The following is a 26,691-nucleotide window of genomic DNA, read 5'->3' as shown; positions in this document are numbered from 1 at the left end:
CCATCAAAAGATCTGTGATGATAAATCTCAGTATAGAAAAAAAAAAAAAGAAGAGTCTCAGAGATTGTAGTTAGGACTAGATGGTGACTAGCACAGCAGATAGACTAGAACAGATAACTGAGATGTGGTGAATGTTCTTTCTGGTACTTACCCCTTAGTTACCCCTTAGCATTTGCTTCTCCCAAGATCTAGCAGTTCTGACAATCTGACCCAGAATTTTCATCAAAATGTATTCCTACTTTGTGGACAAGGGGTAGAGACACAAGGGTTAATAAAGACATCAGTGATTGCCAGGAATTCAATCCAAAATCTGTTTAACAAGCAACTATTATGCACAAGACACTGTTTAAGTCACTAGAAGAGGCACAAAAAAAAATTCTCTGACAAAAGTTATCCTCTGGGTACTTACAACACTCAAGGGGCTTAAATCTAGCAGGGAGAATTTTACACGTTTACAATGATCACAGAAGTCAGAATATTGTAAGTGCTTTAAGAACACGGAGACAAATAAGAGGAGGAAATCAATTCCGAAGACTTAATCAGCCAAGAAATCAAGAAATACGCAGATTTTTAAATAGAGTTTAAAATAGAGGCAGGATTTCGACTAATGGAGATAAAGATGGGCTTGAGAAAAGACGCAGAGGAGGAAGACATAAGGCTGAGTTTTAGACGAATGCCAGGCACAAATCAAGACACAATATCCCACGAGGCGGACCACAGATGGGCCTTCTCTTGTAGGTAGTGGAGGAGTTTGTCATGAATTAGTGGGAACAGGGGAGAATCCATGAAGGTTTTTGAACAAACCAAGAGAACAGCTGGAGATTGGAAGGCAGAAGGGAACAGGAGGGTGACAGTGGCACAGAACAGTAAGGGACTGGCTCGAGTGACTTTTCTCTTAAACTACTCTCACCTAAGCTCTAAAATAAGCCTTCCATCCCCAGCTTACTGACATAAAATCCACTTGCTTTTTCTCAGTTGTCATCTGACTGGATGCTCTGTATAGAATTTATGAATGATTTTAATCACTAGCATTTGTTCAGTGTTTCCCATGTGCCAGGAGCCATGACACGTACTCTACTCCAAACGCTCTCAACTTCTGGGACACTGTCCTCTCCTGTGTCTCCTGATATCCCCCTGACTGCTATGTCCCACCCTCCCTTTCTGAGTCCACTTCTGTCAGAGACACTGAATCAGAATGGCGGTCCTCTCATGTCATATCAGAATCTCAGGAGTGGGGGTGGGGGTGGCTTGTATCAACTGCCCACGCCATCCAAAGATTCTGAGAAGGCGTGCCTTTCTGGTTGTCTCTCCTTGTTGACTAGTTGAAGTAGATTCTTTTTCTCTCTCCTCCCTCCTCACCTCTCCCCTCCTATCTCTTCCTCTTCTCCACTCCCCCTCTGCCCCATTTCTTCATTTATCACCAAAATTCCAGTTTCAACTCTCTGGATAACAAACAACATATTTTGCTTTGTCTTCTGTTTCTCTCCCTTCCATCTTTTTTCCTTTCTTCTCTTCCTTCCTCCCTCCCTCCCTCCCTCCCTTCCCTTCTTTTTGTTACCTCTTTCCACTACAGTACCTAATATACACCCATTTTATTTATTTTTTTAACATTTTTTATTGATTTATAATCATTTTACAATGTTGTGTCAAATTCCAGTGTTCAGCACAATTTTTCAGTCATTCATGGACATATACAGCCTACACCCCTTTTAATACACACTCTATACTTTTTTTTCTTGCAGGGCCATGCACAGAGTAGGAGTGCAAAAATTCTCTAGATCGAGCTAAATATGCTTATGTGTCTATAGAATGGGAAAACATGTACATTTCAGCCCTCAAGAAAGACTACATAGCAATTAAAGATGGTGGCCAAGGCTATAAAACTGTAAGTCTTCGGACAACAAATCCTGAGTGGGTTCATTATATTCAGATGCTCCACAGTGCTTAGATTTTGAGGAGTCTTCTGTTCAAGAACTCCTTGGATGAGTTTTGAAGAATGAATTGGGGAAGAAACAGAGAAAAGAAAAGTAGTTGTTATATCTTTGGGTAATTATGTGTCAGTGAAAGATATGAGGAAGCCTCCATGAACATAATCCTCTAAGAGCACTGGAGGAGCAGATTTAAGCTCCCTGCTTGTCCTCAATCAGGTCCAGAAATTTGGCAAAATCCACGGAACTCAAGCACTGCTATTTATCACTGTACCTTCAGTCCTGCCAAATGGGCTATTTAATCATGACTTACTGAATGCGTGAGTGAATGAAAAACACTTTTAAAAGCTAGCTAACAATGACTGAACACCACGAGCAAGAGTGTATACAGTGCTTAATGTGCATTATCCTTTTAATCTCCATAACACCCCAGGAGGAATATATTATTATCCCTCCCATTTTACAGATGAAGATACTGAAGCTCAGAGAAGTTACACGACTTGCCCAGGTTGGAAAAATGGGATCCAGATAGCCTGCTTTTCCCCAGGAAGGTGGGGCTTCCTGGGTGATGGCCGGCAAGCTAAATTTTTGTCTGCTGTATTAACCATCTTACTCCAAGGAGACATACTGCCTTCTAACCATCTCGCATTCATTTTTACTGCTTTATGACATTCCCCAGCAGAGTGGGGAGTTTAACTGTTTAGGGGTACCTCAAATCTTTGGTAGTTTTTTGAAGTCACCCCTCCAACAATTAGTTGCCTGTGGAAAGAGTGTACATTTAAGCCAACTTGATTCTTGGCAGTTGAGCAAGATCTGACTGTAGGACAGAATCAGTGATAGTCCTTGAAACCATTCACCGAACGGCTGTATTATACACGCACGTTATGCACAGCAAAAGGGTAAAACCTTGGAAAGGTTTTATTTGCCAAGTAAATGTAGCTGTAAATTAATTTCTTGCAATCATCACTCATTAATATTTAATGTATTTATATGAAGGATACCACTTGGCAATTCCCTTTACATTCAGCATTTAATAATGTAGAAACAGCTTATCTTCTTCAACTCACTGAGACTAGATTTGCAGTAACTAGTAATGTTAAATGTATTTTTAAAAAATCAATAATAAATAAATGCACAAGCACTTCCCCCTAGAATGCTTCTGATGTTATTTACAAAATTAAAAAAAAGATGACAGACCCACAAGGGACTTTATAACCATTTCATTACCACCCTCCTAACTGTATATGGTGGAACTGCGTAATCTGTTTATTGAAATTGAAATCTTTGGAACGGATCCTCCCCACAGACGTTAACAATAAGCATCTCGTGCAATAACATAGTACTTAATGTAATATGAACATTATATGCAGCAGGCCTGAACCGCTCGTTGGTCCCCCCCTGGAATTGAACACTTTTGAACACTCTGGGCTCTGCCTCGGCATTCAATTCTGTATCTAATTTACAAGCTGTAAAACACAATATTCACGGATTACAATAAATACAAAGACGTTCTAAAGACATACCTGGTGGTGACTACGCTGAGAGAGGTCACTTTCTTTAATGTAGAAACAAAAGAAAACAGAAAACAAATTTATGGTTACCAAAGGGGAAAGGTGGAATGGGAGGAGGGATAAATTAGGAGTTTGGGATTAACAGATACACACTACTATATATAAAACAGATAAACAACAAGGACCTACTGTATAGCACAGGGAACTATATTCAATATTTTATAATAACCTACAATGGAAAAGAATCTGGAAAACTATACATACATATAAATATATCTATGTATAACTGAATCACTTTGCTGTACATTTGAAACTAACACATTATAAATCAATTATATGTCAGTAAAAAAAAATGGATAAATAAAATATAAGAACCTTAAAGTTCTGGACAGAGAAAAAGAAAACTCTAAACTGTCATAAAGCAGTAAAAATGAATGCAAGATTGTTAGAAGGCAGTATGTCTGCTTGGAGTAAGATGGTCAATGGAAAATGGTAAGGTCCTTAAAAACGTTTAATGATGAAGAAAGCTGTTCTGTTTGGTGCTGCCTCGTGACACAAAGGCGCTATTCTGACACCAGGCGGAGGTGTTTGCACCTAAGTGGTCCATGGTTAAAATCTAGATATCCTTCCTGGTTTTCTTTTCCTGACGAGGTAAGCAGGGAAGAGAAGTGGGCAGAGCTGGTTTCAGTCCTGAATCTTCTTTTCTGAAAGGTCCTGAATGATTCTGAGCAGGTTATTAACTCTCTACTCAATTTCTCTTCTTTAAAGAAACAGGCTGCACTAGACTGTCTTGAAGATTCCTTCCTGCTACAAAATTCTAAAAACCTGGGACTACATCCTTCAAGTGTAATAACAAATTTGCACGGCCAGCGCTGAGATTCCCCCCTCTCCATTATCCTCTAACTAGTACCTCTGAAATTTCTGGCTCCTTTCTCAGGAACAGAGCAATTACAATGACATTCATCTCATGCTGTACAATTTCCTAAACCCTTTTTATAAATAATCCCAATTAATCTAAAGCACAGTACTGGACATAAACTATGTGGCTGCGATGAAGACTAGAGATAAGTCTAAAAGGGCAAAAACCACAGGAAACTGCAAAATACCGACTGAATAACAGAAAAGCCCCAAAAGTCAATGACTACACACCTACGTTCTCACAATCGTCCAGCCTACTAAATGACCTGACGGGGGGTCTGTGGTTAAGATGGCCTTTTGCAAAATGCATGTTTAGCTATCAAGATTACTAGCTATCATGTTAGTAATCTTAGTCACAGCAGATACACCCCTCCGCTATTTATGTAAATGCCTGTGCCAGGCAAGAAGCAATAGGCGGGATTTTACTTGATCCTCCGGCCAAAGGCAGGATCAATTGTTACATTTCGGAAGTCAGGAGGAGAATTTGTTTAAGGAGGGTGGCTCAGTGATGGGTAGTGTTCTATGGTTTCATCTGACTGCGTAGGGGGAAGAATAGTGTTTGCCATATTGTTATTTACAAATGTGATCTTAAATACATAAATCAACATTTCAGACTAAAAATTAAATAATACGTTAATCTTCAAAATCAATTTTCTCCTCTCAAGCCTGTCTTCCTTTCTGAAAATTCAGGGGACAAAGATGAAGACCACCGAATCAGAACGTGAATTATACAATTGGGTGTTTGTCCCGTGTTGAGTTCACTCTCTGATACAACGTGGGGTTGCCCCACATGGAAAACATTAACAGGAAACGTGAAAGCAGTTTAAGGCAAATACTACAGAATACGTTTGATTTGAATCGGCAAGCAAAGTTTTTCAAAGATATTTGCCACTTCAGAGCTGACAATCTGCAAGTTGAGGTTTTCTAAATGGAAATTTTGCCCTTCCAGAAAGACCTCCCCCCAAATCACGCTTTTATTCTCTTCCTTCTTTCCCCCAAAACAAAAACCAGTTTTTCGCCAATTTCGCAGAACTTTGGAAAGCAAGACATCTTGACTCTAGTGAAAGAGAGTACTGAATGTTCTTTCCTTCTCACCCTCTTCATCCCCTTCTTCTCACAAAAAGATGCTCTATCTCACAACTTAAAAATAAAAAACTTAAATACTGACGTCCTCAAAAAAATCAATAGATGCAACAGAAATATTGATTTGGAATGATCGTTCTTTCTGAAATTGTTCAAACCCCTTCAAACCCCCAAATCAAATGCTTTATTATCAGTGTGATGTTGCCTTGTTGCTTTAGGGGTGGGTTTGCCTGTTGCTCTCTGCACTGCATCAGTCAACGAGGAGAACCACCGTTAAACCTTCTGACTTATGAACAAGACCCTTCAGGCAAGGTTTTGTGTGTGTGTGTGTGTGTGTTTGGACCTATGTACTGGAGTCATTTTATCCAACAGGTCCACCTGTGGGATAAAATTCCAGCTGCCCTACAACGTGGGAGCACGCATCAGCAAGGAGCATCCATTGGATGGGGTTGAACTCTTCCTGTTTCTGTGTCCTGAGATCACAATAGGAACAGAGCCAATTTCTCCATCATTCTGGTTCTCTCTAGATTTGCAGCAAACAGATGGAATGATTACCATGCCTTGAACCGGGACCCTCATGGGGCACATCTGTTTCAACAGAGGCATTCTCTTCCTCAGTCGTCATCTTCATTTCAACTTAGCCAGGAGGCCCAACCTCACCCACAGAAACTGTACAAAAGAAGGGTATGAGTTCATATTTCACTCAGGGTCCGTCAACATTTGCAAGCGGCTCTGCCCATAGATGCAACTTCTAATCCAATTAATTTCAATAAAATATATATACTATATAGTATGTATAACAAGGGCACTAATTAGATTAATAAACTTGGTGAAGTCAGCGACAGAATAGGCAGGTTCCTAATGGACACTGTTCATGTGTATGTGTACTTACTACTGACTTGCAACATTATGTGTCAGAGAATACTAAATGAGCTTTCACTTGTCCCTACCGCCAGAGGCAAGGGTGACCAGTCTGGTCTCTTGCCCTCCAGACACCTGGCTGAATGCATTTGTCAAAGCGCAGCCTCTTCGCCCCAGAGGCCAATCGCGGTACTGCAGTCTCTTGGCAGGATGGTCAAGCCCTCAACTGCTGACCGCGATGTTCCTACTCTTTGGAAAAAAAGAGCATCATACAAAGATGAAAGAAAAAGACTGAACAAGTAACACTGCAATTTTATTAAGGCTTTTAACTTAATCTAAAGACCTTGACTCACAGGTATAGAGAGCAAGCTAGTAGTTACCAGTGAGGAGAGGGAAAGGGTGGGGAGCGACTTAGGAGAAGGGAGCTAAGAGGTAGAAACTATTATATATAAAACAAACCACCAGGTTATACTGTACAACACAGGGAATATAGCCACTATTTTATGATAAATATACACGGAGTGTAACCTTTAAAAATTGTGACTCACTATATTATACACCTGTAACTTACATAATACTGTCCATTGACTATACTTCAATAAAAAAAGAAAAAAAAAAGACCATCTGATTAATCACTGTACCCGTTCCATTCTTTTAATTAATTTTTAAAATTAATTGTCGAGCGCAGTGATGGGAAGACTCACTGATTTCATTTCACTGACTTACCCTGAATAGAAACGCATCAAAACCCTTTTGTTGAAATCCGGAATCCAGCATCTCACAAGCTGAGATGTTTGGAGATGATTCTTAATTTTTTTCATGCTCTTGGCCCCCTTTTTTCTCAAAGGATGGGGTGCGGAATAAGAGATTGCAGCAAAATAAGAGAAGCCACCGTGTCTGGGAGACTTGACTGGTGCGGGGACAGGGTTAGGTGTGACAGGTCAGTCTCAGCTTAGTCTCACGCACAGCTGCCCTGTCAGTTCAGATACAGAGACATCTATTTTTTTTTTAAGCAATAGGAACTGCTGTCGTTGGTGTTGAAGGCTCAGGATTGCTCTTCAACCCTCCAACCTTAGTAATAATAATAATAATAATAATAATAATAAATATATAGATATTTATAGATATATAAAATCTTTTCTCCATCAACACTTCACTGGCTGCTGGTTTTGACACTAAGTCCCCCCTAACCACCTTTGTCCAACGCACATCACTGCGGGAACCGTTTCTTATTGGCTCAAAGCAGATAAACCTGCCAAAAGCCAGTGCTTATTTCTTTCCCAAGAGACCGCCCTTGAGTAAGCGTAAGTGAGCATAACTCTGTGTGTTTTCTTACCCAAAGTGACAGGCAGCCTGAGAACAGAAGATCTCCGTTTCTTAACTCGGCACCCTGGATTTGGATGATTTAACTATATATAAAGGCAGCACTAGGTTGATTTGAAAGATACATTTTATCAAGTTGTCAGCTTTCTTGGGGCCAACTGTTTCAGAATCACGTATAAGTAAACTAGAAAATGATTTGGATTGTAGGGAATTTAAACCTAGCTTTCCCGGAATGTTGTAGCAAATAGCTGAAAAATAGACAGAGAATCAAACTCTGAAATTAAAGTGCTCCGAGTATGTCTCGCTGGTGGTGTAGGCTACATGGTCTAATGGGTGGAGAATAAGATGCAGAATCAGGGGACCTAGGAACTGGTTTCCCCTCTGACAGCAAATTGCTAAGTGACCTTGGGAATCTCAGGCAGCCACAGGGAGACTGAGCACTGACGCTCACACCTCTCACTGCTTGCCCACCCATCATTTTTTATGGGGGGGGGGGGGGCCCTGTGCCAACAGGAATGGGAAACCTCTTGGTACAGGGACAAGGGAGGTGAGGTTTGGACCCCAAAGAAAACTGCAGCCCTGGTCACTTTCGGCACATCTCTCTCCAGTGGCCAGGATGACAGGCAGGGCCTCTGGGACAGAAGGGTTGTCATGGCATTTTCAGCCCAATGAAATAAACAGTTGCCAGTGTCAGTCCCTAAAGACCAGCGGCGGGCACCACTTCTCCATCCACAAGCCCAGAAGACAATACTGGCCCTTGGTTAATTTCCCAGGGACTTATTGAAGAGGTACTGACTGCTTAGGATTTTTTTGAAGGATGCTGAGCATCTCAATGATACTTTTGGACTCCAGTTTTTGACATAACCGTCCCCAACTACAACTCATAGCTGCATCTTCCTACATTGCAGGCATATACTATGCAGATCCACAGGGTGGACCACGTCTCTGGGCCTGTGGATCACTTCTTCCTCCGTCATGGGCCCTCCTGGCTACAGGAGGAAGAAAAGGCACCCCGAATGTTACTCTCATCCTGATACTCTCACCAGCCACAAGGCACAGGAGGACAAATATTGACAGGAACCTCTGCGATGGCCTGACAGCGAGCCCCAGGCTGTGGGATCTTTGCATCATCATTTCTATCACTGCCCTGGGATTGCACATGGCAGGATGTGGTAGAAAGCCAGCTTCCTGTCTTTCAGGAGGGTTTCCAACTGTCCCACTCATTATTATTTCCTGCCTCTGATCCCGTGCTGTCGTTTGGGAACCCCTGGATTTGAAACCATCTCTCTCCTAAACCCTCCCAGCATCTGTGCAGTTAAGGGTGTGGGATTATTGTCATGACATTCTGTTTGCAAGAATCAAATGAATCCGGCCATTTCAGAAGCCATATATACTCCTTATTTGACAGTTAGATGAAAAGAGAAGGTACAAGAATAGGAATAGGCATTATTTCTCTCTCTCCTTTTTTTTAAGGGTCATAGATAACATACTGCCACTGGACAGCAGGTGATGCGTCACAGAAATCTCTGTACAACAAACTATGGCAAGTTCCATTCATCTGCCTCTGAAGAGCCAAGAGCCACATCAGCTCAACAGGGATTTGAACGTGGGGTCCCAAGGACTCCTGGTCTCAGGAAGCTGGTGGTGAGATGACTGAGTCATCACCACCAGCTAATGGGCCTCCAGGGAGGGTCCATGCGGTCTGAATGATTTATCGATCAATGCTGACCTCTGAAACTACTTTAGGACAGGCATTGGAAACATAAAACCACTTTGACTGTGCAGTGGTGCAGGCCGTTGTTACTTCAGCTTTGTAAAATGCCACCCGGGGCCGGATCGATCACGGCTAGACCTCGCAGCTTGCTGACCTCCATCAGGAAAAGAATCTTCTAGAAGAGGCAAAACAAAACAAACAAAAAAAAGTCCATGTTTAATAGCAAAGAAAACAACGCCACTTCAGCATGTATTTGAGATCATGAGTCCTCGGAGGGCAGAGCTCCCACGTCCCAAAGGACAGGAGATTTCTGAGACAATAAGAAGCAAGAAGAGTCAGTTTCACTGAGTCCCTAAGGAATAAACCGTAGTATCAGAAAAAGCTCTTTTTTTTTCCCTGAATGAAGGCCCTTCCCTCAGTTCTGTAAGTTACCTCAGCAAAGGTATGCTGATGCGATTTTGCTGTAAAATTCCCTACAAGAAGGGACATGGCTGGATACAGACTCTAATTTCACATGGGCTCATGAATGGAGATTCTGCCGTCATTAATACATGACAAGCCCACAGCTTGTCTGGTGATGTAAGGACTTGCCTGAGGGACTGAAAGAAACAGTGGTGGATGGAACGAAGCAAATGCACCACAGCCTCCAGAAGGCCAACTCCGGGACGCCTCCGTGAGAGTCCGGTCCCTCCCGCACTCATTCTCCCCTGCTTGCTTCCGGTCCCTCTTCATCGACAATCCCCTCTCTCTCCTGCATCCTCAGCTTCCCTACCAGTGCTTTCTCCTCCGCAAATAAATCTACTGAAGGCTCTACCACCAAAACACAAGCCCTGCATCCTTCCCAAGGCATCCCTCCCCCTCCTCCCACTGCACGGATGAAACTGGATGTTATCACTCACAGTATCCACAACATCGCCGTCCTACGCAACCCCACCATCCAGGTTTACCAACAAGCATCCGGATAGAGCAGGATCTTTGGAGTCAGATGCATGGTTGGAAGGCTGGAGCTGCATTTCACCGGCTATGTGGAAGTGAGCAAGTGCCTGAACCTCTTCATCTGTGTCTCTTCTGTAAATGAACGGGATGACAGCCGAGGTCCCTAACAGAGTCCACGCTGGGTCCACAGACAGCATGGAAGAAGTGATAATTATCCACATCATCATAGTTCACACTGTTCTCGGGGAGGGCACCCAAGACCGGCACTGACCCCAGGAGCAGAAGCTGTGACAAGCAAGGGGTCAAGCCAGAGACTGAGGAGAAAATGTGGAACTCGGGGAGCAGGGAACAAGGAGCAGGCAGAGATCAGAACAGAGTCAGGAGGTGACTGACCCCTGGTCTCACCCTCTCAGTTCTTAAGGGGATCAACTTGACCCTGGAGACGCCCGTCCAGAGGGTAGTGCCGGTGGGCGAAGAGGCAGATCATACCTAGTCAAGATGGAAACTCCTCTCTGTGTTGTGCCAGCCTTTCTATTGTTGGCTGAGGGACCTGTCCCAGTTATGGAAATAGCTCTACGTCCCTGGGAGCGCTCCTTCCAAGTTCATGGTACGGTGAAGGTGATTTAAAGGGGCATGGCTGGAGGCTGGTGCCAGAGGTGGAAAGGAAGAATGTCTCCTTTGGAAAACATTTGGAATACTTAAAAATTGCTTTTGGAGAGTTGAGGGCTCTGTGTGTGTGTGTGTGTGTGATTTACAGCATAAAGTGGGAGTGGGGTGCAGATTTCTATCTTTTCTAGGGACGTGAGGCTTCTGTGGTAAGGAGTTCTTTCCAAAATGAAGTGCAGATGAGGTAACTGTAGACCAGATACGGCCTAGCCCTGGTGATCTGTTCATCCACTGGCTTGAGAGAAGTGTAATTTATTTCCCACTGTCATTTCCGGGGCATCCCAAGTTCTCCCAAGAACCCAGCCCTTCTCGCCAATCTAAGCTGCGATGTAAAGGATGGAAAGGAAAATAGAAATGCGAACACCCTGGAGCCTTCTCCAACGAGGGAGAGGAAAGAGAGCAAGGGATTGGAGAGAAATGGATGGTGTGGAGACACGGGTAGCCCAGGTGGGGCAAATTTCCCGTTCATTTCACAGGATGTTTCATAAAATCAATCTTTACAAATGAAAACTTGTTTCCTTGTTCGGTCTTTATTAGTTTACAAGCAACCTCAGCTGACACATAGGTTAAATTTGTATTTTCTCCAGAATGTTTGTGTTCTGTACGCTCAGGTCCAAGCAGCTCACATATTGCCTCCTACAATTAAATACACACACGTGTGTGCGGCATTTGCCGTAGGATTGACTTGATTATGTTACATTTAGTGTTCCTGAAAATTTTATCAGAGAGGAAAATATTTACAACCTAAAATTATTTTTAATAATTTAAAAAAGAATATATTCTTATTGTAGAGCATTTAGAAAATGTAAATAAATATGTATAAAGAAGTTAATAAAACCTATCCATAATCCCACCCCTCAGATAAAATAACGTTTTAATATACATTCTTCCATTCGTTTCTCTCTATATGTAGATATACTTAGAAATACATGGAAACGTATTTACATAGTTAAACTTTCCTTTGTATCTAGTGTTTTGTAACTTATTTTTTTTTACATAACATTGTAGAGTTTTAGAAATATTCACGCTACTGAAGTCTTTATAGAGTGACGTTAAATGATATGACCCAATAATTTGGGGCATAGGAAACAGACTGGTGGAAAGACCCTTCGTTTGGAAATAGTCTGCTCAGGCAAGTCACCGTACTTCTCTGGGTCTCAGTTTCCCATGCTGTGATTGAAAGATAGGAATAAAGTAATTTCTACCAACCCATCACTGCCAACTCTGTCGAGGAGGGTCATGACTTGAACTTCCAGCCTCAGGGAGCCTGGGGGAAATTTCCTTCCCCAGACTTGTCTACACCGCCCCTGCCTGCTCCTAGACACAGCCCTTCTTTTCTACCTTTGAACCATGACCCTAGATATCCAATTATGGAACTTTACAGTTTGGATTTGGTGCATTCATTGTACCCCAACTTCATTTTATCTCTCCTGCTTTCACTGTAAAAACAAATCTAACACATCACTCTCTGGATAATACCCGTCAATGGCCCATGATTGCTCTTACAAAGCCTTTGCCTGCACTGACCCCCAGGGACCACCCCCACCCCTCCCAGCCTCATTTCTCACCCGCGCTCCCTCTGCCTTGGCCTGCCTTCTCCCTTCATGCACCATCCCCCCCATCGCCACCCAACTCACCCTCCAAAAGTAGTTCATCCTTATTTAGTCTTTGGGGAACACTAAAAATATCCATCCTCCTTCCCTGGAGTTATTGAGATCAGAATTTCTTATGCTCCAGTCCCATAACATTTATCACTGTGTGTATGTGTGTGTTTGTGTGTGTGTGGTTATTCGATAAATCTCTGGCTTCCCCTTTGGACTAGAAACTCCATGCAAGCAGGACTGTTTGGTCCGTCACTGTATTCTGAGCACATAGTGGGCACTTAATACATATTTGTTTTAAAAAAATGAGTAAATTTATCTTTGTCTATTTCCTCCTTCAAATTGTTTAAATGGCATTTTGCCTCACGTAGTCCCTGTTAAGTCAGCTTTCTCACGTTCTTTCTGGTATCAGGCACAGAAAAGTCAACCGATAAAAACAAGTGCAGACTGAATTATGTTTTTCTTTCTCTCTCTTACAGAAAACATCAAAAATAAAGTAAGAACCATTCACAGTCCCACTCCCATAGAAATATACAAAGTAGCTTCCAAGGACGGGGGCAGGGAGCAGGGGCAACTGCCCTGCAGAGGGAAAACTTCCTCCCAAAATTGACCAATGGGATGAAAATGCCCCAGACCCACCCACCTAACCTGCAGCCAAATGGAAAGAATCTTCCAGAGCTAATGAAACACTTGGCAAACCTTTTCAAAGTCATTCCACACGTGTGAGGACCTGTTAAAACCATCGCCAGATAGAAGCAGAAAGGTTGGAATTCAGGTATGTCCACTATACACATTTGCAAATGGACCCGACAAATGCCCCTAAAGACTTACTTGTCTCTGCTGGGGCAGCTTTTACTTGACTGCTTATAATAAATGACCTATGCTGATCGAAACTATGTAATATGGTCTGTCACCCTCTCATATACGTCATAGACCCACCAATTTCAAGTACAATCTAAAATGACAATGTAAGTGGCTTCAGAATCTATTTTTATGTAAGTCTAACACCTTTTATCACTGTGGATTTCTCAAAGAATGTATTGATCTGTCCATGTGTCGAAGGAATAAATTATTTGTTTTGATATTTTGTAAACTTTTTAAAAGATATTATAGAGTAGCAACAATTGGCTCACTTTTTATTTCTTTTCCCCTAAAATATCATATGCCAGTGGAGAGAGAACGCTGAAGCAGGTGCAGATGGGAACCTGGCCCGGCACGTCCACTTGAAGTGACCGAAAGTGTTGCATTGTGGGAGAATCAAGCCTCCATCACAGAAAGCTGGCAACATCCTGCCTGTGAGTGAATAAAGGTCCAGGCTGCCTACCTCTATTGGAGAAAGGAGGCCACACAGCCAAAGATATCTTGGGGAGAAGAAGCCAGGAGAACCCTCCAAATCTTCAAAGTTGTGCCCCTGCAATATGTCTAACACCCTAGACAGAAAATATGGACTTGGTAATTCAAAACAGCAGAAGCAAGGTGCTTTCAGTAATACATAAAAATAAGGTAAAACAGACAGCAGTTAACATTCATGGCCAAAGAGTAGTGGTCAGTCTTCCAAATAACTCAGGAGACAGACAGCACAGGGAGAACAGAGATCGAAACCTGGATTCCTAAGATGAGCAGCAAAAAGTCAGGGCATGAGCCCTGCAGGGATCCCCAAAGCCCGGTTTCCTGGGATGCTGCCTTCCTCAGGCAAAGACTGTCTCTTGTATAATATATAAGGGGAGTTAGACAAGCCATACGCCCCTAAAGCCTCAATAATCTAGGAACTGTGACAGTCCATGGGTAAGCATCACCTTTCAGCAACCGCAGCATCAATAAGATGGGAGAGCTTACTGGGCAGGGCTGCCAACAAAGTTTGCGGAGCCCGGTGCAAAATGAAAACGTGGCACCTCTTGTTCAAAATTATTACAAGTTTCAAGATGGTGATGGTAGAGTGTTAAACCAAGTGTGGGTCCTTCTGTGGTTGGGGTCCTGTGTGACTGCACTGATCTCATACCCATGAAGCTGACCCAGCAGTGAATAATGGCTCCCCCTCCAGACAGGTGATAAATTAAAGCTGACTGCGTTGAGGCACCAGGAGGTGGGAGAGGAAGACTCTCAAACTGTGACTTTACGAGGTGAAAGAAAAAGACACGGGGCATCCCAGTCAGACTACTGATGATGTATCTGGTACAGAAAAGACTCACTGTGGGCCAGACATTTTGCCTGTAAACTTGCATTCTCTTGTTTAATTTTTACCACCACCCGCCAGTAAGTAATACTGCTCTCCAAATTCTATAGATGAGGAAACTGAGGGTCATAGGGGTTAATATTTCCAAGGTCTATTACAAGGTGTCTTGTTTGTAATTATTTCATTATCTTATTTCCTTATATTCAACAAGTGTCTAGAAAACTACCACCACCTAAATTAATAGCAAAATATTGCGGATCCCCAATTCCTGTAATATACATGAAGACATCCATTGGCCAGGACAGCCAACCTTGCATTCATGTTCCTCAGTCCCCATGTTAGTTCTAGCATCTATGTACATAATCATATGCTTGTGGACACCTCTCTTCAGGGTTTCATAATGATTCCTACAGGAAATCCTTGGTGAAGGTAGGCAACCCTGAGAAGCTTAGAATTAAACAGAGATCAATTAAGTGGAGGAGGTGGACATATTTAACTCACCCGGGAGTGTCACACATAGGCTTACAAAGAAATCCATGGAGTTTATGAGAGTTCAGGAGAGGGGAGATTAATTCTGATCGGGAAATCTCTGCCCAGTTGGGAAATCTGCGAAGAATTCACACAAGAGGTGATAGTTGAGCTGGGCATGAAATCACATAAGAAGTTTTATTTTATGTTTATTTTAGGTTTATGTTATGTTTATTAGTGTATATTTTTGTGATAATTAACTGGCAGATTTGAAAAATTAAAAGGTCTTGTAACAAAAAATCTACAAGCTCACCATCCCAAGAGTAATCACTGCTAACAATATAGTTTTATATTTTGTATGTTTGCCTATTGAATACAGTTGGGATTGTACAGTGAATGTAGTTTGAATCCTGCTTTTTCACTTAATGATATGGGGTCATTCAAATCACATTTTTGTAATACTTTCAAAGTATTTTGATTTATGGAAGTGCCATAATTTACTGAATATGTTCTTTGTTCCTAGTCACCGAAGTTATTTTGAGTTTCAATGTTACTATTAGCAATGTTGCAAAGACTACCTCTCATTTTAAAAACTTTTCTGCACCTTTAATTATTCATTTCTGAGGTTCTTTGAGAAAGAATAATTGGGCCAAAGACTCTTTATTCTTATCCTTAAAATTGCATATTTTATAAGCATATGCAAATTGCTTTCTTAAAAAATTTGTTCCAATGTGTACTAAACTTATTTGCACCCCAGCCACATTAGACATCAGTTCTTCAACATGTCAGCCCCTTTCGACCCCAGGACTTTTGCACATCCTCTTCTATTCATACTGCTGGAACATTCCCATACCCTAGGATCTGTCTCAGAGGTATCTCTAGCTGTTCTTTGTTTTGACCTTTAATTCTCGGGGCAGTACCTTGTGGTTACAGTGTTTACACCATTATAATGCATTTTCATATCTAGTAGGGCAAGTTCTACCACATGCTCCCAATCATTTACTTTTCCATTTTTTTCTTCATATTTTTAGAATTCTAATTTTCTAATATTTAGGTTTTGTCAAGCCAAGTGAACAATCTCATTTGGGTTTTGATTGGAGTTACATGAAAACTGTTAATTAGGCAAAAAGTAAGATCATTTTATTTTATAGTATTTCCATCCAAGAATGCATATGTACTTCTGTTCAAATTTGCGTTTATATTGCTCAACAACACTTTGGCTTTCTTCATACAGGCGTCACACATTCCCTGATAATTCATAGTTCTAGTTGCCACTATCTCTTCTAACGTGTTTACTGCTGTTATATAGAAATGTCATTGATTCTTATATATTTCTCCTGCAGCTATCCACTCTTGATGAACTTACTTATTAATTCAAAATATTATTTAGCGGTTGCCTTGGATTGCCTAGATGTGTCTAATCATGCTGTCATTATAAAACCATAATTTTATCTTCCATTTCTATAGTTATTCTTCTTACAGTCATGGTTTATTGTATTTGCCTGAACTTCCAGACAACGCTAAATAACAATGGTGACAGTAAGAATTCATCTCTTGTCACTGGTTTAAATGGAAATCCCTCCACTGTCTCAACATGAAGTATGATGCTGGCTCTTGCCTTCATATACTCTTTATCAGGTTAAGGAAATATCCTCCTATTCTTAGTGTTCCAAGGGATTTTTTTAAAATCAGGAATATAATTAATTTTATTGAATACCATTTCACATCTACTGAGATCAACATTCTTAAAATTAGTGGACTTATTGGTTTGACGCATTATGTTAATCCATTTGTTAATATTAAGGTCATCATTATAATCCTGGAATGAGTATAGATGAGTATTGTTTAATGTGCTGTTGAACCCAGTTTTACAGTCTTTTACTTACATCTTCCCATCTTTATTTATATACGTGATTGGTCTACTGCCTTCTGTGCATGGGATATTGGCGTTTGATGCTTGGGTTCATTAGAAGCAAACTCCACAAGGGCTGAGACTTTTGTCCCTCTGCCCATGACAGTGCCTGGTACATTGTAAGTACTTGATAAATACTTGTTGAGTTAATCAAATACATTTGGTATTTTTTTAAGTTCTTAAGCCACGTTCATAATTGCTTTCCCATAAAATCATCTATTTCATCCATTTTTTTCAAATTTCTTTTTTTATTCTTATTTTTAAGTGTAGTCGATTTACAATATTACTTTCAGGTGTACAGCAAAGCAATCCAGTTATAAATATACATACATACATTTTTTTCCAGTTTCTTTGGAGTATATTTCTTTGTGTATTTATCAGAGGCTTGTGTATCTTATTTTCTTCAAGATTTACTGCCTGGATTTCATTTTCCTTTCTATTTGTTTTTAAGTTTTCTAATTTACCAAATTCCCTTGTCTTCTTTCTTATGTCAGTCTATACATTTTCTTTTACCGTTGTCTACATAAATTAAGATTATTGCCTATTTCATTTTTTATTCATTCTTTTTAATATGAAAGATTATCAAATTATGAACTGGCCTTTGACTATAACCTTGCCAACATCTCATGAATCAGTAGCTTGGTGCAATTGTACGTCAGAATCATCTCTGAAGGATTTTTAAAAGGCAGGGTTCACCTGGGACTTATTGAATCAGAATCTGTGGAACAGGGTTCAAACATCTGTGTTTTGGAAGAGTTCCATGGATGATTTTGAAAGAGTAGAGACACATGGTTCTGTTGTGCCTGGAGCTCACACAGAGGGTTTGGGGTAGAGGAGAATGCTTGTGACTGTCAATGATGGTAGATGGCTTTAAGCACCGTGTGAAAGGATTTAGGCTTTGTGCTAGAGATACAAAGGGTCACCAAAAGTTGATAGCAGGGTTAAAGTTTAAATTCGATCAGTTCTTTATGATAATAACCATGGAGTTCCAAAGTGAAAGTCAGAATGAAGAAGGAGAAAGAGGAATTGTCGTTGGCATCACCTCTCATCACCTTTAGCATCCTCACTACCTGTGGGCCCCATAGCAGTGGTCCTCAAACTGTGGTCCTGGACCGGCAGCATTAGCCCCACCCGGGAAAGGGTTAAAGTGCAGGTTCTTGGGCCTACACTCCAGATCTGCTACATCAGGGATCCTGGGGGTGATGTTCAGCAATGTGTGTTTTAGAAGAACTTCTAGATGACTCTCACACATGTTAAAGAACCACTGCCTTATAGTCATTCATCATTTAGCAAGAAAGAAAATAGGATTTTGTATGTCCAGAGTAACGTAAGAAAAAAATTCATTCATTCATTGCAGAGAGATTACCTCCTGTGTTCTAGCCCCTCAGGGCTACCATGTCAAGCTTGTACAACTTGTACATTGTCACCTATGTTAATAGCACCCCCTGGAGTTGTGCAGTGCACAACACAATCCACCAAACTGCAGGCTGCTGCTCTGCCCCTGGCTTTGCACTAGGACGATATTATGGAGAACAAGACAGACAGTATTAAGGTTCTCATGGCGTCTACATTCTATTGGGGGAGACATCAAGCTGGTAAACTAAATGCATAAGATAATTCTAGACTGTGAGAGGACTTTGCAGAAATGGAATAGGCTATATCTTGGAGAAAAAGATTTCATATTCAAATCCTTGAGTATGTTCACCAACGCACACACAATCATTTTGAAACATAGTAAGGAAAGAGAGCCCTCCATTCAAACACATCCCATCTCTTGACTTTACTCATTGCAGAGACAAGGCACTGACACAGCCCTGGTCCCTCTTAAGACAGCATTTCCGAAATCACCGCAATGGACGTGGCTACTCGTGACTCAAACCACACACACAGGCTACAGGCAGCCGCTGACTTCCTCTGACAGGGACCGTCTCTTGTTAGTCATATGTGTGCTTGTGGCAGATGGAGCCCAGAAACAGCTGATGACAATGTTCAGGGGCACCATGAGGAATGATACGGCCTGGCTCTCTTGACCACAGTAGTTAGCCATATTATTTGAATGCATGAAAAGGATAGAAAATGCTTTTAGAATTTGGGGTTTTTTTCATATAAAATGTTTTACTGAAGTGTAGTTGGTTTACAATGTTGTGTTAGTTTCAGGTGTACAGCAAAGTGATTCAGTTTTATATATGTATATATTTCTTTTCATATTATTTTCCATTATAAGTTGTTACAAGATATTGAATATAGTTTCCTATGCTGTACAGTAGGTCCTTGTCGTTTATCTATTTTATATATAGTAGTGTGTTTCTGTTAATCCCAAACTCCTAATTTACCTGCCCTCCCCCCATTCCCTTTGGTAACCATAGTTTGTTTTCTATGTCTATAAATCTATTTCTGGTTTATAAATAAGTTCATTTGTGTCATTTTTTTAGATTCCACATATGTGACATCATATAATATTTGTCTCTGTCTGAATTACTTCATTTAGTATGATAATCTCAAGGTCCATCCATGTTGCTGCAAATGGCATGATTTCATGATTTGTATTCGAAGGGAAGATTCCTGTTCACAGGCAGAGTTACAAGAAATAGGAGAACGTGATGTTTTATGAACTAGGTCGGTTTGTTTCATCGTCCACAGGAAACTACAGGACTTCTGTCAAAGAGGTAATCTCACACACCATTGAGAAGATATTCCCTGAGCATAACATCAAATCTGAACTTTAAATGAGTTCCCTCTATTCCCTCTTCTACGTCACCAATGGAAAAAAATGAGATTCCGAAAGTGTGTTCCAGAGTGAAGTCGAGCGACTGGAGGAAACAGAAGTCACGTTTTAAGCAGATGGCGCCAAAGAATTCTCTTTTCTGTTTCCCTTTCCCCATAAACACAGAGTGTAAAGGCTTCGGGCTACTTTTACCCTGAGCTCCATTTTTGTCAGATCAATGACAAGCCACGTTAACAGCAGTGTTTAATTCTATCAATATGTGACCAATTGTGTTAGATTGTTTGGCCATTGATTTCACTTAGTGCTTCAGTTGGGTCTGAAAGGAACTGCTTTTCCTTGCAGTGCCTCACACGGTGACAAATGCCGAGTGCTGACTCTCTGTCTGGCTGGTGCGTACCGGTCCCACTTTCAGAACAGTCAGCTCACATGTCAAAGCCCATCCACACGATACAAATATTTCTGAATTCAGAGGGTTACCAATTTGCCCCCTTGACTAGCCTTGAAAGAGAGCACGGCCCAAAAGGAACAAGCGAAGAGATAAGAAATCAAGAGGTATCAGAACTGAGCAACTGAAAAAAAACAAAAATCAGTATCCCAGCTGATCAGTAAAGACAGGCTTATGAACAACGCGTTGAATTCAGATGGTTGGACTCCGGTACTTGTCTATGACTTCCGTCCTACAGACAGTTTTCCAAGATGGCCAGACAAATTATTTTTGATCTGGAAATACGGTTATTATGTACTGCGGCCACGCGTTCACTCGGTCACACATTAGCACACCGCTTGTAGATGCTTTAGAACCTCTTGCCTTTCCTCCCAGAATGGCTGCACTCATGTGAAGGTGGAGTTCACTGCCCTCCAGCCAGCCCCAGGAGCCTCTCCATTGTTTCGGTGTAGGATCAGAAGAGGCAGCAGAATAAACTGAGTAATTTCTTAAATACCAACCCACAGTCCCCTGAGTTAGTAAATTTCTCCAAACGGGCTTCTAGCACTCCACATCCAGGATAGAGGCAATGGGGGTCGCCCTTTAAGAAAGAGGAGACCCCAGTCATTCGAGGTGACCTTAGGTTTAGAGCCTCTGCACCTCTCTGATTCAACTGAGTCATGGTCAAGGGCTCTTTTTAAAAGCTGGCAGCCCTGGTCAGCCGGGATGGTCAGAAGGCATGCTCAGTCCCCCGAACGCTGCCAGTCCCTGCATCAGCACGCCACCGCCAGAGTTCTCGGCCCCCGTGCGTCGTTACAGCACTCAGCTTATCAATTTACTTGCAAATGGCTCCCCGAAGTATTAACCCAGGTTAATTATTCGTCAAATATGATTATGCAATGGTAATGTAAAAAATCGGAAATGCGGGATGGAATTTTTCACTCCAGCGGTTTGGCAATTGTGGCAGCTGGTGGAGGAGCCGGAGTAATTACCGGACCATTCCAGCTGGTGGATCAGCACTCTGGTTCAGGAGGGGAAGGGAAGAGGAAAAAAAAAGCAATAAAGAACCAGAGGAGCGGGAATATGAGCCGTGCCAATCGACGTGGGGAAAATTTCACAGCTGCTGGTGGTGATAAATGAGAAACGGTGGCCCTACTTCTAATCAATACATGTAAATGCTACTCATTACAGCCTTTATACACACTTCTCAATTAGCCTTTCCTCCCACTGGTAACAGGGAATGTCATGCTTTCTGGACTGTGAAAGTGGTTCAGTACTAGGTTCACCTGCATCCGGAGCCGCAGTGACAGCGCCCGCACCGCGCCAGGCAGCAGGTGGGCGCGCTGACGGCCCCAGTGCCTCCCAAACGCCCAGGAAGGAAATCCCAAGTGCACGCTTCTCACTAAATAGTGCCTTTTAAGCTACCACTTGTTCATCAATGGGGGGGCCTGGTGATCCCACCCAAATCCTACTTAGCATCTAAAATTTCAGACCCATTTGAAGGATTGTTTTTTAAACAAATTCTTTTCTTCCTATTTGACAAAGATACATATTTTTCGGTTGTTCTTCTGAGTAATAAACTTCATTGCCATTAAGTGCCCTTTCCACATATATTTGACAGTTTTCTTTCTTAAAAAAATCTTTGAAGGATCCCCTCATTTGTTAGATGTAGCTTCATTTTACTTTTGTGGAGTAAGTAAATAAGTGTGGATAAGGAAACACTTTAAATCAGAAAATTCCAAGCCTGCAGTGTGCTTAGCTCAGCATGTCACTTGTACCTACATAACTTCTCTCAAGTGAATTTTTTTTACAGCTCTGATGCAGTTTCATATGTTGTCAACAAAGTCAAAGAGGATGGCCTCTGTATATCTAAATCAGGCATCCTATTTTTAAAGAGTAAAAGTCTTAAGGAAAAATGCAAATCTCGTATTCTATAGATGCAGTGTTTCTCTGCCTTCCAGTAGTGGGAAGTCACTTGAATTCGATTACCTTCATTCATTTTGTCTTGTCTGATGTAGCCTATAATGTTCCCAGAGACTTAAAGACATTAAAATGCACATATGCTGTTCACCAGAAATTGACACATTATAACTGACTACTTCAATTATTTTTTAAAAAGCACACACACCTTTCTTTAGTTTTTTTAAAAGTGATTTTTCCTTATGCTGTGAAAAAATTTAAATAATTATAATAATGCTAGTCAAAGTTTGAATTGCTATCTGATGGGAAAAAAAATTCCTCAAATTGTGTGAAAAATAATGAGTAAGGAGACAGCAGTTTGACTACCTATTTATCAACTATCCATCAGCCATCTGAACACACAAAGAACATTCTGTTAGTAGTTTGAGTGTGATACTACGATTGACAAACAGCCATTAGGACTGAATGCCAACGACTATCCATTACTTCAAAATCAAATTATAAGTCCACTGTTAGTTAAACTGAAGGAGGGGGTGTAGGGGAGGGGAATCAGTTGTAGTCCTGAAGCTTTTCCTAAAGAATAGTTTGTATTTAAGTCCATTCAGGTCCAATTTCATCTAACTGGTATTTATAGAGCATCTGTTGTATGCTACGGGTCCTTCTGGATGTTAAGAACACGATGCTGAACAAGATGAGCCATTTCTGTTCTCATGGAGCCTGGATTCTAACTGACTGCTTTGGTGTGACTGGATCTTGAGATTTCTAAGGAGAAAGTTACTCTCCTAAGGAAGCCCAGATAGAATGGCCTGGCACAACTTAAAAACAATTTTTCTGACCACACTAAAAAAGAACCAATTACCAAGATAAAGAGTCTCCCATTTGAATACTTCGCCAGCCTTTTATTCAGTCGGAATTCCTGAGGGGCCGTCATGTCTTTTCAGGTATGTTTATTTTCACCATGATATTCCAAAAGCAATAGCCACTCTTACCCTGATCCTGGATTTCATCCTCACTGCATTTAGAGTCTTTTACTAAATAAGGATGCTGGCAAGAGATTTGTTCTTCGAGTTCAATATACTCTCACGGAATTTCAGCTGAATTCCTTTTTAGAGGTAAATGCACTTTTTTCGCTCTACAGAAAACTTAAATCAGAGAGCAGGAATAACTTGTGATTCTAATAGGAGATAAGAAATGGCTTATATCCGGCTGCTGGGCTGCCTGAGAACACATGGTGATCATAGATCCAAGCAACTGGATACCTTTGGTTTTCTTGTTTCCCGGTGATACACACTTTGAATGAGACTAAAATACCCCCAGTTCCATCCGGTGCACACTCATCACTGATGAGAATCAGAATTTTGTGTAAAGACTGGCAGAAGACTAGAATTTTACATTTACACACCAAAAAGACCAAACATACCATCCTTATGCTGGAATATTTCCCATTAATAATTATCAAATTAAGATACACATCTATCATAACCCATTTATATACAGTAATCCACACATCTCATTTTTTGCTAACGTTCAGATGAGCTGCCTGATCTCTGCCCTAACATGCAATTTATTGTTGTATTATTTTATTATTTCTTTGGCGGTGGCAGGGAGGTAATTAGGTTTATTCATTTTTAACGTAAGTACTGGGAATTGAACTCAGGACCTTGTGCTTGCTAAGCATGTGCTCTACCATTGAGCTATATCCTCTCCCTTAACATTCACCTGATGTCTAGGATTCAGCTCTTCTATACTTGGGAGGAAGATCTCATCACTAATTCCTTCCCCTCCCCACATTTTAAAATTTGAAGTATAGTTGATTCACAATGTTGTATTAGTTTCTGCTGTACAGCACAGTGATTCTTTTTCCTATTCTTTTTCATTACAGGTTACTACAGCCATTGGTTGTAGTTCCCTGTGCTATACAGTAGGGCCCTGTTGTTTATCTATTCTGTACATAGTAGTTTGTATCTGCTAATTCCAAACTCCCAATTTATCCCCCCTTCCCTCTTTCCCCTTCTCTATAATCATACTTTATTTTCTATGTCTGTGAATGTCTTCATTTTATAAATGTTTGTGTCATTTTTTTTAGATTCCACATACAAGTGATATCATACAATATTTGTCTTTCTCTGACTGACTTAATTCACTTAGTATAATAATCTCTAGGTCCATTAATGTTGCTGTCAGTGACATTATCTCTTTCCTTTTCATGGCTGAGTAGTATTCCATTGTATACATATACCACATTTTCTTCATCCAGTCATCTGTCAATGGATATTTAGGTTGCTTCCACATCTTGGCTATTGTAAATAGTGCTGTTATGAACATTGGGGTGCATGTATCTTTTCGAATTAGAGTTTTCTCTGGATATATGCCCAGGAGTGGGATTCCTGGGTCATATGGTAACGATTTTTAGTTTTTCAAGGAACCTCCATACTGTTCTCCATAGTGGCTGCACCAATTTGCATTCCCACCAACACTCATCACTAGTTTCTTGACTAATAAAAGTTTTTTTGAGTAGAATTCAGAAATGTCACTTTGCTCCCTGTTAAATTTAATCTTGGAGCCATGATGTGCTTAAAAGGCAAGTGAATCAACACAAAGTAATACAAATATAAGTGCATATACACATTAAATAACACTGAACTGTTTAAACAGAATGTCTAAACTGTCTATTCTCCATGGAGAATCCAAATAGGTCTTGTCATACCTTGGCTCAAAACTTTCATTTAAAGCCAGAGACCTTACAATGGCCTGTAGGACCACAGAAAATTTATCCTCCTACCTCAGGGCCTTTGTAGCAGCCCCCTGAAACAGTCCTTCCCCAGAGATCCACAGGACTCAATGTCCCCCTTCATTTAGGTCTCTTGCTCAAATGTCCCCTTGCCAGACACTTCTGTAGCCTCCTCCCACCCAGCATGGCATCCCCATCACTCTCTAGTTCTCTCCCCTGTTTTATTTTGTTCCCCGCCCTTGTCCATGATGGATTACATATTCTTCTGCCTCTCTCTCTTCCTGTACCCCTCACTGGAATGTCAGCTCCATGACAGAAGAGACCTTGCAGGTCTTTTTCACTTCTATACACCATCTCCATTCCTACAAGGTAAGTACCCTGCATTCCTCACATGCTCAGTACGTGATAGGCACTGGATATTAGTTGAATGAACAAATAAATGATTGACTGCTGCTTGCCTAAACCAAGATGCTATGAAGACCCCTGCTATGGTCTGAATGTTTGCATCTTTCCCAAGACATGCTAATGCCCTACATGATGGTACTAGGAGGTAGGGCACTGGGGAGGTGCTAAGGTCATCAAGGTGGGGTCCTTGTTAATGTTAATCCCTCATTCCTTCCACCATGCCAGGACCCATCGAGAATTTGTCAGTGTGCATCCCAGAAGAGGGCTTACACCAGAACCCAGCCAGGCTGGCACCCTGATCTTGGACTTCCAAGAACTGTGAGAAATAATATTCCTGCTTCTTTTTGCTTGCTTTTAAAAAAATTTTAATAACTATTTTATACAATATTTAAAGGTTACTTTCCATTTACAGTTATTACAAAATATTGGCCATATTCCCTGTGTTGCACAATACATCCTTGAGCCCATCTTGCACCCAATAGTTTGTACCTCCCACTCCCCACTTCTACCTTGCTCCTCCACCCCCTCTCCCCACTGGTAAACCACTAGCTTGTTCTCTATATCTGTGATTTTTTTTTTCTAAATAGACATTAATTTTTTCATAGTTCTGCAGGCTGGAAGTCTGCATTCAGTACATCAGCATGATCAGGTCTGGTGAGAGCTCCTCCTGGCTTGCAGTCTGCTTCTTTTTTTGTTGTTATATTCACTAGTTTGTTGTGAAATAGTGAAGCCACTGTGGAAAGCAGTATGGAGGTTTCTGAAAAAACTAAAACTAGAACTACTATATGAGCCATCAATTCCATTCCTGGATATATATCCGAAAAAACACAAAAAGACTAATTCAAAAAGATACATGCACCCTAATGTTCATAGCAGCACTATTTGTAATTGACAAGATATGGAAGTGTCTATCAACAGATGAATGGACGAAGATGTGGTATATATGTACAATGGAATACTACTCAGCCATAAAAAGAATGAAATTTTGCCATTTGCAAATGTGGATGGACTTGGAGGACATTATGCGAAGTTAAATAAGTTAGACAGAGAAAGACAAATACAAATACTGTAGGATATCACTTATATGTGGAATCTGTTGATTTTTTAAGGCACCCAGTTGTGATATATATAGTAGCCAGAATAGACTAATATAATCCCTCTTCACTATTTCTCAAATAGCCATATTTTAGTAAGGAACTGTAACTTCTTATGAGTCACTATGTTTGTCTGAAGCTCTGCCATTACGCCAGCCACAAGCCACATGTGGATACTGAGCAATTAAAATCTGCCAATCTGAATGAAATGTGCAGTAAGTGTAAATGACACGCTGGATTTCAAACACTAAATACAAACATAGAAGAATATAAAATAGCCCAATAATTTTCATATTAT

At 41.0% G+C, this 26,691-nt stretch overlaps 1 protein-coding gene across 1 annotated transcript in view; it reads right to left on the bottom strand.

Annotated features, from left to right (window-relative positions):
- LOC116154125 (POU domain, class 6, transcription factor 2) overlaps positions 1-26,691 on the bottom strand; it is a 108,449-nt gene that overhangs the window by 44,009 nt on the left and 37,749 nt on the right. The window lies entirely within an intron of this gene.

This window comes from Camelus dromedarius, chromosome 7, assembly GCF_036321535.1.
Source record: "Camelus dromedarius isolate mCamDro1 chromosome 7, mCamDro1.pat, whole genome shotgun sequence".
Lineage (NCBI taxonomy): Eukaryota > Metazoa > Chordata > Mammalia > Artiodactyla > Camelidae > Camelus > Camelus dromedarius.
The sequence above is the reverse complement of the archived record's forward strand: the minus strand, read 5'-3'. Positions and strand labels throughout refer to the sequence as shown.